This window comes from Schistocerca cancellata, chromosome 12 (assembly GCF_023864275.1).
Source record: "Schistocerca cancellata isolate TAMUIC-IGC-003103 chromosome 12, iqSchCanc2.1, whole genome shotgun sequence".
Lineage (NCBI taxonomy): Eukaryota > Metazoa > Arthropoda > Insecta > Orthoptera > Acrididae > Schistocerca > Schistocerca cancellata.
Genome location: NC_064637.1, coordinates 48,365,268 through 48,381,698, shown reverse-complemented (window position 1 = coordinate 48,381,698; position 16,431 = coordinate 48,365,268). Strand labels below are relative to the sequence as shown.

The 16,431-nt window shown below is 41.4% G+C and overlaps 1 long non-coding RNA gene across 4 annotated transcripts in view; it reads right to left on the bottom strand.

Annotated features, from left to right (window-relative positions):
• LOC126109658 (uncharacterized) overlaps positions 1-16,431 on the bottom strand; it is a 41,029-nt gene that overhangs the window by 22,439 nt on the left and 2,159 nt on the right. For 2 of the 4 annotated variants that reach the window (XR_007523707.1, XR_007523706.1), the window contains exons 2-3: positions 12,418-12,603; positions 123-272 (exon numbers count right to left, since the gene is read on the bottom strand). This is a non-coding gene — a long non-coding RNA (uncharacterized LOC126109658). The remainder of the gene's footprint in view (positions 1-122; positions 273-12,417; positions 12,604-16,431) is intronic. The other 2 variants (XR_007523705.1, XR_007523708.1) reach the window with 1 other exon arrangement.

Sequence of the window (16,431 nt, the reverse complement as noted above, 5' to 3'; positions counted from 1 at the left end):
AAAATCACACATAACACTCACACTCTCTCTCTCTCTCTCTCTCTCTCTCTCTCTCACACACACACACACACACACACACACACACACACACACACAAAGACAAAGAAGTGAAGTGTGACTACCGTTGCAGTCCCACAACTTCGACGTCAGGGCGGAGAGCAGCAAACGCCTCAAGACCACGGCGTGTCACTCCGCAGCCCGCAAGGTCCAGGTGGCGCAGTGTGTTCACCAGGGCCAGGTAGCGCACACTCGCATCAGTCACGTATGAGAACCTGTAGCAGAGGACGGGGGTAAAGTAACTGCCAGACTCGGTCTTTCAATAAATAACTGCCAGACTCGGTCTTTCAATAGGCCACTGTCTAAGTGCGAGATATGTTATAAACTGTTCCAGTACCAGGAGAATAAACAAACACTTCAATGTAAGCAATGTTTTATGATTTTCCTATACCTTGTTATTGCTGTGCATATTTATTATTTATTATGATGATAACAGAAGCTGAAGAAATGAATTTGTGCCACTGCTGGGACTTAAAACCCAGGACTCCTCCTTGCTATGCAGATGTTCTACCCATTACATCACCATAGCAGGATGTGTAACAAAAGCTGCATAGACTATACTAGTCCAATGTCCTCCCTAACAAACTTCAATTCATGCCTTTGGCTCTTTTCCCCCCTTCTTAAATCGTCAGTACTGCCGAAGCTCTCTGGCACTGGAATAGCACCCCAGCTTTGTTTATAATGGGAAAACCCTGTCTGTGCCTCAGGCATAAATGATCTATGGATGTCACGAAATTACATTTTTCCTTGAGACATAAGAGTCTCAACTTTATCTTTGATAATGACAGAAGCTGAAGAAATGAATTGAAGTTTGTGCTACGGAGGGCACTGGACTAGAGCAGTCCACGCAGCTGTATTGCTAAGGTGACTTAATGGTTAGCAAATCTGCTTAGTATGCAGGAGACTCGGGTTGAAGTCCAAGCCGTGACACAAATTGAAATTCATTTCTTGAGCTTCTATCATTATCAAAGATAGAGTTGAGACACTTATGTCTCAAGGAAAAATGTAATTCCATTATTTATCACAATTCACAATGTTTACATTTTGTTACTGTTCGAGGGCAGATTAATTCTTTTGAACACACATGCGACAGAAATTTTATTACTTTATTGTGACAGTAAGCTACGAGAAAAGCTAATACTTTCATCCTTTTCTCTGTATGACTATCTGCTTTCAAAACGAGAAAAACTCATTTCTGTGGTGCTGGCTTGTAAGTGACCAGAGATAGGCCTAGGAGCCACTGTATCGAACCGTCATTCAAAGAGCTGTCACGAGAGGGAATTACTATCACAATTTACATTTAAATTGAATACGTGTAACAAAATAAAATAGACTGATCTACTTAACACACTGTTTTATAACGCAAACCTCATCACTGTGACAATATCAGTTATTTTACATGTAGAGGAAGAATCTCAATTTCACTTCACTACTTTTCCCTGAGATACCTTTGAAATGGTGATGTTTAGTGCTCACAATCATCTTGTGGAACATAAGAGACCTAACTGTTCAGAAGCGAGAAGTAATTATCATATTCCTTCTTTTAATGTGTAAGCATATTTTTAATAAGGGTTTTGATAGTTCTGTCTTTAAATATAAATGTGGTCAACGAACTGACCTTAGATTTGAATGACTTTAAACACAAGCTATGAACATCTCATCTCCCTGACAAAGAGAGTTAATTGATGCTCAAATTCAATTGCGAAAACTAATAAACTATGAGACAGAAATGGTAGCCAGTTCTCACCTTCAGATGAAATGTATAGCACTACCAATAGCACATACGAAAGTGGCACACCATCTAGGTTTTGGAACTAACAGTTCCTGCCTGGAGGCGAGAGAGTAGATCACTCTGACACCAAAATCAGAGAAACATGTCTGTTCCCACAAAGAGGTTTAATAATTTTAATTTTATCTCGAGTGAAAACATTAACTAATCTGCACAGTTTTCTCACTTTATAATTGTGTGATGGTTCTGTAATTGCATTTTTTGTTTGGCATAAATAACAACCATTTTTGGAATTTAGCAGTTTCAATTATTCTGAAATTAGAAAGTCTGTATGGAGTAACAAAGACCAATATCAATATTGAGACCAAGAACAAGTATACAAAACAATTATGGAGTAAAAAATTAACAAAATTCAAAAGCATTGTCTAATACACCTTATACCAATATGTGCTGCGTAAAGTTGTGGGAGTGTTAATGTGTTACTAAAAAAGGCAAAGAGAAATGCAGCCTTTAACAGTGGAAGGGTAATACCCAACAAGTCAAAGTGACGAATGTCTGAATTTTGAATGTGGTAAGGAATCTAGGAAACTTGAAATGGAAATGGGAAATGTGCTAGTATACATGCCAATATCACAAGCAGAAGCAAATGTAGAGGAAGTATATGAAGAGACTGAATGGGTAATTCCGTACGTAGATGGAGATGGGAGACTGGCATGTGATAGTAGGGAAGGGCATGCAAGAAATAGTTACAGGATAACATGGGATCTGTAAGAGAGAAGAGAGAGCCTAATTGAACTACAAATTTAAGCTAGTAGTAGCAAATACACTGTTCAAAAATCACAAAAAGAGTAACCTGCAAATGGCCAGGAGATATGGGAAGATTGGAGCTCCATTACATAATGGTGGGAGATTCTTAGGCGTACCGATACTCAGAGCCAATACAGATTTGTATCACAACTTAATAAGGATGAAGAGTAAGCTGAAGTTCAAGAAATGCTATGGAACAACCAATGTGGTAAGTATTGCGATACTATAGCACTGAGGAATCATGACACACACTGGAAGTGCTCCAAGGCTGTAGAAACTAAACACTGCAGAAGGCAGTTCAGATGAAGAAGAATGGATTTATCAAAAAAAAAAAAAAAAAAAAAAAGGCATTCACGGAAGTTGGGGTGAAAAATGTAGGTACAAAGGATGCTAACTAAGAAACACAGGCCAACAGAATAAATAATTCAACTGGTCCACAAATGAAGTACAAAAATGCTCACAGAAAGACAGGAATACATCCTTGTAAATGACTAAGGAATGAAATGAATAACAAGTGCAGAGAAGCTAAAGCAGAGTCACTGCAAAAAGAAGTGGGCAAATCAAAAAAGAAATGGTCATTGTCAGGAACGATTCCACATACAGAAGAAATGAAACAACCTTCTGTGAAAGCAAAAGTGTCAAGATTAAAAGGGTACAAGAAAAATTTCACAGATGGCAATACTGAAATAAGGGTAATGGGTCATTCCACATCAAGTGGACCAAATGAAATGGTTCCAACTGGACCATTTCTGAATCCCGTGAAAGTTTTTGAGTAGGTTCCGCAATGTGTTGCACGGATATAAAAAAAGTTTCAGCTCGATATCTCCTTTGATTACATTTCTACACCCTCTTGTAAATAGGTGTCCCAAATATGCATGACCTGTATGCATGCTGAAGTGCCAACATTGGGGGATAATCTTTACGAAAGAACTCTTGTACCGGAAGCGCCTGATTTTGTATACTTAAACAATGGTCCACTTCACAAGGAATGACCCTAACCTTTACACTGAATCGGCCAAGCTTTTTTGGGTCTCAGCAACCCACAATGCGACAATTAGGACAATGGAGCCTTAGTTTCAATGTAGAATACTTAAACCTGTGTTTCATCGTGTATTCTGACACATTTCAATATTTCTGCATTGTTGTTCACTTCAAAGGCGACTCTTGAGCAACTTGCATTCACTGGTTTTGTTAGAGATTCAGCAGTATTACTGTCACAAGTTTCATACCTAAAAAAATCCGAAAAAAGAATTCGCGGCACGAGTAACATCTCAGGTTGTGCTTTGGCAATCATTCACACTAATTTCTTTCACCATTGTGTCGATTTTACCAGTTGATGATGCTTTGGGGCATTTGGTGTGCTCGTCATCTTTAACCTCTTTGTGGCCTCCTTCAAAATTCTTATACCCATCTTAAATTATTCTTTTAATTTTACCACACTAATCAAAAGCAATATTTCACATTTCTAAAGGTTCACTGCACTTTATTACATTCTTACAGGGAGATATAAATTAGTGACCCATTATTACTTCTATACAAAAAAAATCACCAGTACTACCAAAACACATGTAACCTTTTTGCAGTTGACAACATACTATTGGATATCGCTAATTCTGTACAGATGCTTCCCAGACACGTTCACCGACTCAATAAAGAAAAAACTTAGAACAACTGTTTCAAGCAAAGTTGGTATATAAAAGACTTGGCTGGAAAAGTCAAACAATGGAAGTTACATGTAGGAATATCAACAATGTAGGAAAAGATAGATTGCTACTTACTGTAGAGATGACGCATTAAGTTGCAGACATGCACAATTAAGACACTTACACATAAGCTTTCGGCCACAGCCTTCATAAGAAAAAGAAATAAACACGCACCATTCATTCACACAAGCAAACATGTCTCGTGTGTACATGACTGCCAACTCTGGCAGTTCAGACCAGAATACAACTATTAGGTGGAATGGAAGCAGCAGTCGGGAAGGGGTAGGGATAGCAGGTACAGGAACGGTGGGGGCGGGGGCGGGGGGGGGGGGGGGGGGGGGGGCTGGAGAGTTGCACTGTCTGGCAGAGTGGAAACTGTTGGGTGCTAGGTGTGGGGACAGTATGTTACCATAGGTTGAGTCTGGGATAATTATGGGAGTGGAAGATGTGTTGTAATGTTAACTCCCATCTGCACCATTCAGGAAAGCTGGTGGTGGAAGGGAGGAGTTTCCACTTCCTCTGTCCTATCACCTACTCCCCATTCTCATCTCCTACCCTCTTCGTTTGCCACCTTCTGCCAACACGCCTGCCTGTCTTTCCCAACTCCTCTCCTTTTTCACTCCATTTCCCCCACCTCCCGACACTGCGCCTGCTAGCATTCTAGTCCCTGCACGTTCTGCAAACGGCATTCTTCTCTCCCCCCACCCGTACACTACGATCCGTTCCCCTTCCCTGCCCCTTCCGGATAGCTGTTTCCATTCCACACGGCAGTTGCATTCTAGTGTCAGCTGCTGCCAGAGTTGGTGTTCGTGTGTGTGCGGTGTGCTTGCACGTGTGAGAGAATGGCAAGTGTTTCTCTTTCTCTTTCTTATGAAGGTTCAGGCTGAAAGCTTATGTGGAAGTGTCTTAATTGGGGCTGTATACCACTTAACATGTCATCTTTACAGTGAGTAGCAATCTGTCTTTTCCTACATTGTTATCTGGATAAATAATCTGTCAGGTTAATATGCCCCTATAATGGAGGCGGCAGAAGAAAAGACTGACAGTTGTTTGGGCTCGCACGGTTGCTTTGTGTGTTTACCTCAACCGATCGCATAATGTGATGTTTCTGTGGCTAAGCCTCAGTGTTGTCACTGCTCTGTAGATGACGGTCATTTTTTCATTTTTGCCTGCAGCTATTTGTTTCACAGCTGTAAGCTGGCAACAGCATTGTCAACTGTGAAGGACCTTTTTTCCCCAGCTGTGCTAAAACACCACAGTGACTCATGAGAAAGCTCCCGAGGCCCTCGATATTGCTCGAGGCAGGTGGTTGGCACTCGGTACCCCGCCCACAGGTATTTTTATGTTGCTTGCTCAATAGTGGGATTTTAAAAATGCACTAATCACTCTGTCAACCCTACAAAAAGCTATGCAATGTCCAATGAAATGCCTACTGCAACTTGTAAAGTGGCAACTCATCTAGTGTTCATCTGGTGCCTAGACGAGAGCCAATGTGAACACGAATAAGCATAGGAAATGTAAAAGTCAGTTATAAATCTCAATCTTTAGATTGAAAATATGTGTAGTTAAACAATTGTCTTCTCTTCCTAACAGTGGAAAATCCAGGATGGAATGCAACAATATTATGAAAAGGATAGTTACCACTAACCATACAGTGGAGATGCTGAGTTGCAGGTAGGCACAACAAGAAGACTGTCACAGATAAAGCTCTCTGCCATTAAGGCCTTCGTCAACAATAGACTACTCGCATGCAAACTCGCGCACTCTAACGCAACCTCGCACATGCAAACACAACCTCGCGCAACTGAAACCACCCTGCCACAGTGCTGTATGGTGTATGGCAACTATCCTTTTCATAATATTGTTACATTCCGTCCTGGATTTTCCACTGTTAGAAAGAGAAGATGATTAACTATGGAGTGAGAAAGGAGAGGAGTTGGGAAAGACAGGCTGGCGTATTGGCAGAAGGTGGCAAATGAAGAGGGTAGGAGATGAGAATGGGGAGGAGGTGATAGGACACAGGAAGTGGAAGCTCCTCCCTTCCACCACCAGCTTTCCTGAATGGTGCAGATGGGAGTTACCATTACAACACATTTTCCACTCCCATAATTATCCCGGACTCAACCTATGGTAACATACTGTCCCCACACCTGGCACCCAACGGTTTCCACTCTGCCAGACAGTGCACCTCTCCAGGACCGCCCCCCCCCCCCCCCAACTGTTCCTGTACCTGCTGTCCCTTCCCCTTCCCCACCCCTTCCAGACTGCTGCTTCCAATCCACACAATAGTTGTATTCTGGTCTGAACTGCCAGAGTTGGTAGTCATGTACACATGAGACATGCTTGTTTGTGTGAATGAATGGTGCGTGTTTATCTTTCTTTTTCTGATGAAGGCTGTGGCCGAAAGCTTATGTGTAAGTGTCTTAATTGTGCATGTCTGCAGCTTAATGCGTCATCTCTACAGTAAGTAGCAAATCTATCTTTTCCTACATTGTTGGTATTCCTACATATAATCTCCATTGTTTGAGTTTTCCAGCCAAGTCTTTTATATACCAACTTTGCTTCAAATAGTTGTTCTAAGTTTTTTCTTTACTGAGTCGGTAAACATGTCTGGGAAGTATCTGTACAGTGTTAGCGATATCCAATACTTAGTACGATGTCAGCTGCAAAAAGGTTAGAAATAAATCAGTGACCCATTATTACATCTCCCTGTAATAATGTAATAACATGCAGTGAACCTTTAGAAATGTTAAATATTGCTTTTGGTTAGTATGACAAAAGTAAAACAATTATTTAAGATAGGTATAAGCATTTTGAAGGCGGGCACAAAGAGGTTTAGGATGACGAGCACACCAAACACCCCAAAGCATCATCAAGTGGTAAATTCGACAATGTTGAAAGAAATTATTGTGAATGATCGCTGAAGCACAACCTGAGATGTTGCTCGTGCCACAAATTCTTTTTTCGGATTTTTTAGGTATGAAACTTGTGACAGTAATACTGCTGAATCTGTAACAAAAACACCAGTGAATGCAAGTTGCTCACGAGTCGCATTTGAAGTGAACAACGATGCAGAAATATTGAAATGTGTCAGAATACACAGGTTTAAGGATTCTACATCGAAACTAAGGCTCCATTGTCCTATTTCTCGCATTGTGGATTACTGAGACACAAAAAAGCTTGGCAAATTCAATGTGAAGGTTAGGGTCATTCCCTGTGAAGTGGACCATTGTTTAACTATACAAATCAGGCACTTCTGAGACAAGAGTCCTTTCATAAAGATTATCCAAAGTTGGCACTTTAGCATGCATACAGGTCATGCATATTTGGGACATCTATTTACGAGAGAGTGTAGAAATGGAACCAAAGGAGATATCGAACTGACTTTTTTTTATATATCCGTGCGACACATTGTGGAACCTACTCAAAAAATTTCACGGGATTCGGAAATGGTCCTGCCGGGTCCATCTCATTTGGTCCACTCGATGTGGAATGACCCATTACCATTATTGTATTTATGGATTTTATCAGCACAGTATACCATTAGCTGTTGACTGAAGGTCGAATCATGTGTGAAGAGTATTGTGAGGAACTTTCAATACGTAATACAACACCGTTTATTCTCAGCCAATTTCAGTTTGTTATGGGACAATATGGAACATTCCCAGCCCCTGTAATTCCATGAAGTTCCGATAGGTGGTGGTGCTGTACATAGCCACCAGAATGGAATCTGTAATGGAGGTGCAATCCAATCACAGAGCTGTCACTGCATTTCTTCTAGCACAAAACCAGAGCACTGCAAATACGAGGCATGTTTTTTTTTTTTAAATACAGTCTATTTGAACATAAGCACACAACATAAGGTTATTTCAAAAAAGTAAATCTAGTTTCAGAAAATACACTGTTTTTCGACATAGTTGCCAAGTTTGTTCAAACACATACCTCTGAACCAATTTTAAAACCCCCTACATAAAAACTTGCCGCCTGCTACGATAACCGAGAGTTCATTGCCGTTTTTGTGGTGTCACCGCCAGACACCACATTTGCTAGGTGGTAGCTTTAAATCGGCCGCGGTCCGTTAGTACATGTCAGACCCGCGTGTCGCCACTGTCAGTAATTGCAGACCGAGCGCCACCACACGGCAGGTCTAGAGAGACATACTAGGACTCACCCCAGTTGTACGGACGACTTTGCTAGCTACTACACTGACGAAGCCTTTCTCTCATTTGCCGAGAGATAGTTAGAATAGCCTTCAGCTAAGTCCGTGGCTACGACCTAGCAAGGCGCCATTAACCATTTCTAGAGAGAGTCTCACTTGTATCATCAAGAATGCTGTATACAAATGATGGATTAAAGTTAAGTATTCCAGCAGCTACGTACTTTTCTTTATAGCATTCATTACGTATCCTGTTTCAGACCTAAGCAAGCCTGCGTGAATTAAGCGCGTGCCCTTTCGGCTTCCTCGCCCTGTGTCTAGACTGTCTTGTCTAGACACAACAGTTTTCATGTTGTCGCCATTGGAACTGTTGCCACTGAGGTGTTGTTTGATTTTTTTTTTTTTTTTGGGGGGGTGGGGGGGGGGGCGGAACAGATGGTAATCACTCAGAGCAAGATCAGAGCAGTAGGGAGGGTGGTCTGTCCGGTAAATCGCGCGTCTGACCTGCAGTGTGAGGTCTTGCATCGTCATGGAGAAGGACAATGCCCTTTGTCAGCATGCTGCGTCTTTTGTTTTGAACCGCTCTGCATAGCTTTCTCAGGGTTTGGCAGTATGCTTCTGCATTGATAGTGGTTCCTTGTTGCATGAAGTCTACCAACAAAACACCATACCTATCCCAAAACACCGACGCCACGATTTTGCGCTGGGATAGAGTCTATTTGGCCTTCACCTTTACAGGCGAGTGTGTGTGTCTCCATTCCATGCTCTATTGCTTCGTGGTATGTGAAACCCATGTTTCGTCTACAGTTACATTCTGACTCAAGAAGCCATCATCATCTTCGTGATTAGTCAAGAACTTCATCGCACACTCAAATCTTTGGTTTTTGTGGTCCTCTCCTACGAGTTTCAGGACCTAATGGGAGCACAGTTCCTAAATTTTAGGTCTGCAGAAACAATGTTGTAAAGCACTGATCTCGACACGCCAAGACATTCATTTGAGAGACCTGTTATTGTGAAGTGCCTGTTCTCACGAATCCCCACTTCAACTGAAGCCACCAAATCATCTCTAATCAAAGAAGGGCAACCAGAGGTCCTCCTCATGGACGTTATCACGGCCATCTTTGAATTCTCATACCCACTTACGCACTTTGCTTTCACTCATAACAGTATCACTGTACACTTCACAAATCTGTAGATGAATTTCTGCAGCAGACAGGTTCCTTACTGACAAAAACTTTATCACTGAGCAAACCTCACATGCGACGGCAAGTTGGTAGTCAAACATTTTGAAAGCACAGAACAGAACGGTACAGGTTAGCTACAGAGCTGAAACTGAGCACAGTTGTTCCCGAGGCATGCCGGTACACAACGCATGCGCTCGGGGTATGCGCGCCAACTACTAGTGCCTACAACAAAACGGACCTTACTTAAAAAACAAGCCTCAAATTCAGGCACTTGCAAAATGTCTATAGAAACCTGGGAGTTAACGAAAGTACAGTGAGGTGGTTGGGCGAGACGTCTGTCAGCATCACAACGAGGTTGCGAAAAACCTGTATCATCTTCTGCACACCAACAGGCCACGCACAGTTGTGACTCCTGCAGTCTTTGAATGTCAGGACGCTCATCTGAGGTGATTGACAGATCACAATCTGAGCCCTTGCTGCACAACTAGATGTCTCTCTTGGTAGTGCTGACACACTACCACCAGTTGCGGTACTCAAAGGTGTGTGCCTGTTGAGTCCCCCGATGCCTGGCAGAAGGCTATAATGAGCAACATAGCACCATCTGTACTTCATTGTTTGCATGTTACGAAGCTCACTGTGACAATCTTCTCGCATGTGATGAAACGTGGGTTCATCACTTTGAAGCAGAAACAAAATGGCAATCTGTGGATTGACCTTACACCACATCTCACCTGAAGAAAAAATTCAAAGCTGCACGCTCAGCCGGTAAAGTCTCCTGGGATTCTTGAGAGGTTTAATGTCCTCCCTCATTGGGGCAGAGATGTACAGGGTTCAGCCAAGACTGGAGAGCATCATACCTCTAGGGAAACTGGCCTCGGGGTTCCAAGCTGAAATTACTGCAATCAGGGCATGTGTGGAGGAGAATATGCGTAGGTGCTACAATGACCGTATCATCTACATCTATTCAGACAGCCAGGCAGCCCTGAAATCATTGGCAGCTCCTGCAACAAGATCTAAGATTGTTGCAGATTGCCACAGGGCTCTGGTGGAGATAGGGGGAAGCAATAGGGTAAACCTAGTGTGGGTCCCTGGCCACCCAGGGATCTGTGGCAATGAACAAGCCAACAGATTGGCTAGGATGGGGACAAGATCTCCATTTATTGGACCGGAACCTGTCCTGACAATCACCGAGGCTATCATAAAATTAGAAGTACGGAACTGGCTTAGGAAACAGCACGTAGGATATTGGACCGAGGTCCATAAACAAAAACATGGTAAGGTAATGGTGCCCAAGCCATGTTTTAAAAGAAGCTCTGTAATCCTGTGATTGAACAGGAAAGAGATTAAACTCATGGCAGGACTGACGACAGGCCATGGGAATTTCAAAAAACACTTGCACACAATGGGTATAATGGTAGAGGACCCTAAATGTAGGATCTGTGATGAGGGTGAAGAAATTGCATCACACCTAATCTTCGAATGCATGGCATTGGAGAGTAAAAGATACAAAATCTTCGGGACAACTAGACCTGAAGAAATTGTATCTAGCAAAAAACTGGTAGAGGGACTCCTTGCACTATTTAAGGGCACTGGTTGGCTTTATTAGATATACAGGGAGCAATACAGCACAATAAACTTAGCTTCGGTGAGGGCAGTGGCGGGTCAGACCTAAGCTGTTTTAGCTTCCCTGTTAAAATCAATCAATCAATCAATCAATGCCTCATGGTGCTGCAAACAATGCTGAAATGTATCATGCTATCCTCAGGAAAACTCCACGACAATGCGAGGCCTCACAGAAGTCTGTGCACCTGAGGCAGCTCAGTAAACTTCATTGGACTGTTATCCCTCATCCATCCTACAGAACGGATCTCTCACCTTTCAACTTTCATCTGTTTGGTCCAATGAAGAATGCACACAGCAGGAAGCAGTAGACAGATGATGGAGAAGTTACCGACGCAGCAAGACATCGACTCAGACGTCGACCAATAGAGTTGAACTGTGTAGGCATATGGGCCCTCCCAGTAAAGTGTAATAAGCCAGTCGCATTGAAATGGAGATTATGTTAAAAAAAAAGGTTTTGTTGCCAAAAGAGTGGGGAATAAAATGGTGTATTGGAATCCTAATTTAAACCAACTTGCTTTAAGAAAAAATTGTTGCAAAAAACCTATTTACGGTTAAATAATTAAATGCTTTTGTGCTACTATACTGCATCTGCTCACACTTTGTTGCTCATTCACAAATATTTGGCCAAAAACAGCACTGTAGTCAGACCCCATCTCACCTACTCGCCAGGCATGAGCCCGTGTGACTCTTCTTTTAACAAAAATAAAGGAAATATTAAACGTCCTCTGCTCTACAAGCATAAACGATGACATTAAAACGGTATTACTGATAGCATTAAAAGTTATGCCGAAGGTAAAGAGTTCCAGAAGTGTTTTGGGGATTGAAAAAAGCACTGGTGTATGTATATAATTTTAGTAGACGAAGAAATAAAAATGTTTACAAAAAACTGAGATTCCATTATTTTTTGAACACACCTCATATCACCATATTGGGTAGCACTTTATCTCAAACAAGGATTGCTACAATGCAGGCTGAGGCAATAATATTAGAAATGGGAACAAAGTTTGTTATACACTGTAACTGGTAACTGTTCAGTAAAAATAAGCAAACACTGTAAATGATATAAAACCATCAATGTGAAACTAGCTGCCAGGACACAATTTTAGTAAGCAAGGACTCACAGCAGAGGCACGGCATTGTTCTACACACAATACTGACCCGCGCACGACAAGCTTCCTGAGCGCGGGTTGTGCTCCGTCAGGGCGATGCCGACCATGCGCACGACGACCACGCCCGGAGCGGAGCGTGTGCCCTTCCCAGGGAGCAGATCCCTGTGTCAGATACCGACTCCATCAAGCTGGGTGACCAGTCCACGCAGTTGACTCCTGGATGACGACCCTGCAACTGTCAATGGCAATGAATACCTGATGCGGTAAAGGAGCTGCTGGAAGAGGGAGGAAAGCCTCTCCCACCCCTCCCTCCCCCACCCTCCTCTCTCTCTCTCTCTCTCTCTCTCTCTCTCTCTCTCTCTCTCTCTCTCTCTCTCTCTACACACACACACACACACACACACACACACACACACTTACATAAAAGAAAAAGCTTTCACTTCGTGCTTTGGTGTTTATAGTTCACTTGGAGAAAAAGGAATCCAGAATCCCATAGTATGGGTAGAGAGATGTAAAAAATAAAATAAAATAAAAAATTTAAAATCTGTTTAATTATAGGCTACTAGCAAAAAAGGCAGCTGCTGACAGGTGTGAATATTGGGGGATGAGGAGGGGGAAAAAAGAAAAAAAAGACTGGTATTATTGTTTAAAAGCTACATATTTTCGAACTGTTTACCCTCTACTGTTTAACCTCTTCAAAATACTCTCCATTACAACACATTTATCCCATCGATACTTCCACTGTTTGAAACATTTTTTGTACTCATATTTAGATATGATTGACAGCTCCTCCATTGGTTTTTTTCCTTAAAGTTTTCAATGTTGTCCAATCGGTGTCCTTTCATGCCCCTTTTCATGTGTGGAAATGAGAAAAACTCGCACAGAGCCAGATCAGGCTTATTTGCAAATAAGGTGCATGGGGCAGCGGATCCATGCCATTTTTAGCCAAAAAACTGTCTAACAGAGGTGTGCTAGTGTGTTGTGGTGGAAGAACCAGTCTTCTGTCTGCCACAAATCGTGTCTTTTTTTGATGAACACTGTTGCACGACCTTCTCAAAACTTTCAGCTAAAAGGTTTGATTGATAGTCTGACCTGAAGGAACAAACTCTGAATGAACAATGCCTTTGGCATTAAAAAAAAAAAAAAAAAATAATAATAATAATAATAATAATAATAATAATAATAATAAACACACACACACACAATCAGCATTGTTTTGATGTTAGACTCAGCAATATTTCGGACAGGGTGACGACGTCGTCTTCCATTTGCTTGACTGTGTTTCTGGGTCAAGAACATAGCACAAAGACTTATCGCCAGTAATGATCTAAGGCAGAAAATCTAGATCAGTTTGAAGCTGCTGTATTCAAGCACGACATATTTTTAACTAAATGTTCTTTCGATTGTCAGTCAGAACCTGAGAAACAAACCTGGCAGCAGCCGTTTTCATTCCCAAATCTTCCATGAAACTGAGCTTCAAGAGAACCCACTAATCTCAGACAGTTCATCAATTGTCTGTTGATGGTCTGTGACCACAAGCGCTCTTATTTTTTCAATATTTTCATCGATTCGGTCTGCTGATGGGTGTCCAGAACAAGGTTTGTCATCAGTCGACATGTTGCCATTTTTAAATCAAGCAAATCACTCATACTTTTTCCCCCTAACGTCATCTTGATAAGCTGTTTTCAACATTTAAAAGAGTTTCGGCAATATTTTTACCGAGTAGAAAAGAAAATTTCATAGATGCACACTGTTCACTTAAATCTGCCATTATAAAAAAACGGAAAAAGAATGAAACAGCGCTAGCAAAAACAATCACTGCAGATGAAAAGAACAAGCCAGGTCGACAACACAGGTGGCACTGAACTGGCAATGAGTTGCACTACACAAGCCTAGCGGCAGAAATGCGTACTACACTAGCTCCGCCCACGGCAATATTGTTCCAGTTTGTTTTTTTTTTTTTTTGGGGGGGGGGGGGGGGGGTATTACAGACCCATCAGTTTAATAGGTCATGGCTGCAAAATACTGACAAATTATTTGTAGAAGAAGGGAAAAACACAGAGTTCAGCCTCAGAAGGTCCATCTGCATTAGGAAGAAATGTAGGAACATGCGATGCAGCCCAGTCCGTGTAACTTATGTACAAAGATAAACTGAAGAATCAAAATCCTAATTTTATATCACTTTTGATGTTGTCTGCTCGAATATTTTTTGAAATTCTGAAGGTGACAGTGACAAAATATAGCTAACAACAAGTTATGTACACCTTCTGGCACATCATAAGTGTGTGCAGGACTGGGACCCGGACCCAGGACCTTTGACTTTCACATCCTGAGTTCGAGTCTCAGTCCAACAGACAGCTTTAATCTGCCAGGAAGTTTCAATATTAAATCGTTGTCTGAAAATGGACATCCCCAGTTTTTGAAAAAAAAAAAGCTACAATATATTCAGTTCTGTACAACAAATAGAGTTATACCAACAACTGATGATGTACAAGAACAAGAGTCAGTAAATTGGGCAGCATGCTCCAAATTTTAGGGTATATATATTGATGACAACTTTAACTCATTACTACTTTTGTCCAATTTTTAACTGCTAGTCTTGGAAGTAAGAAAATCACCTTCCTGAAATATTTTGCATATTTCCACTCAATAATTTCTTGTGAAATAATTTTCTGTGGTAACTCACCACTTCGAAAGAATGTACTGATTGCACAAGAACAAGTACTAAGAATAATATGTGGTTTTCAACCTCAGATGTCAAATAGGCACCACTTCAAGGAGCTTGAGAAGTGAGGTACATACCTACAATACTAGAGGGAAAAATGACCTCATTACCCTTTATTAAAGGTGTCTGACTCAGGAGTTCAATATGCAGCAACAAAAATCTTTGATCATTTGCCCAATACAATAATATGTCTGACAGGTGCACAGAATATTTTAAATCTTACCTCAGATCATTCTATTCCATGGAAGAATTTTATATACGAGGTGTGATGAAGTAACTGGAATTTTCTTTTTATTTTGTAGGCTTCGTCACCCTATTTTCAAAACTTTTTTGAATCTTGTTGGTACAAATTCCAGATGTATGTTTGTATTTTCAGCTGTTTTGAATATTTACTTTACTGTTGACAGTCTAAAGGGTTTACACATTTTTGAGGGCTCAGTGAATTTTTACTTATGAAAAGGTTCTAGCAAAGAATATGCATTAAATTTTGCTTGAAATGTGGAATAAATGCAGCACCGCATTCAAAATGTCGATTGTAGCTTTTAATGACTCTAATATGTGCAAGACAAGAGTTTACGAGCGATGTAAATGTTTCAAGCACATTGATTGCTGATGTGGAAGGAATAAAGAAAATGGTTCTGGAAAATTGCCGAATCAGCAGCAGGCAGGTTGCTGGTGATGTCTGCATATCCTTTGACTCACATCAAGCAGTTTTTTTCAGTTGTTTTTTGTATGAAATGTCTAGCAGCAAAGTTTGCTCCAAAATTGTTGAATTTTGACCAAAAAAATCATCGTGCAGACATCGTTCTAGAATTGGTGAATGAAGTCGATAATGATCCAGAATTTCTAAGGACTCTGACAAAAAAAAAAAAAAAAAAAGATATATGTATAGCTATGATGTCGAAACCGAGGCACAATCATCCCAGTGGTATCTGCATGAAAAGCTGAACACAAAGAAATTTGACAAGTTCTATCACATGCAAAGGTTCTTCTCACTGTTTACTTCAATTAAAATTGGGTAGTGCAGTATGAGTTCCGTCTTATGGCCATACAGTCACTAAGGAATACTACCTGGAAGTTATGCGCTGTTTGCGTGAAGCAATGTGAAGAAAATGACCAGACCTGTTGCAAAAGCACTTGTGAAAATTGCATCCCAATAAAGCTCCCGCATCACACCTCATGATTGATTATGACTCTCTCACCCCCCCCCCCCCCCCCCCCCCCTCCCTCCGCTCCGACCTTTTTTTGTGTGCAAATGATCATGCACAATATGGAAATTGGTTGTTGTAGATAACAATCTGACTGAGACCCCTACTATAAAGAGGGTGGTTACCGTCA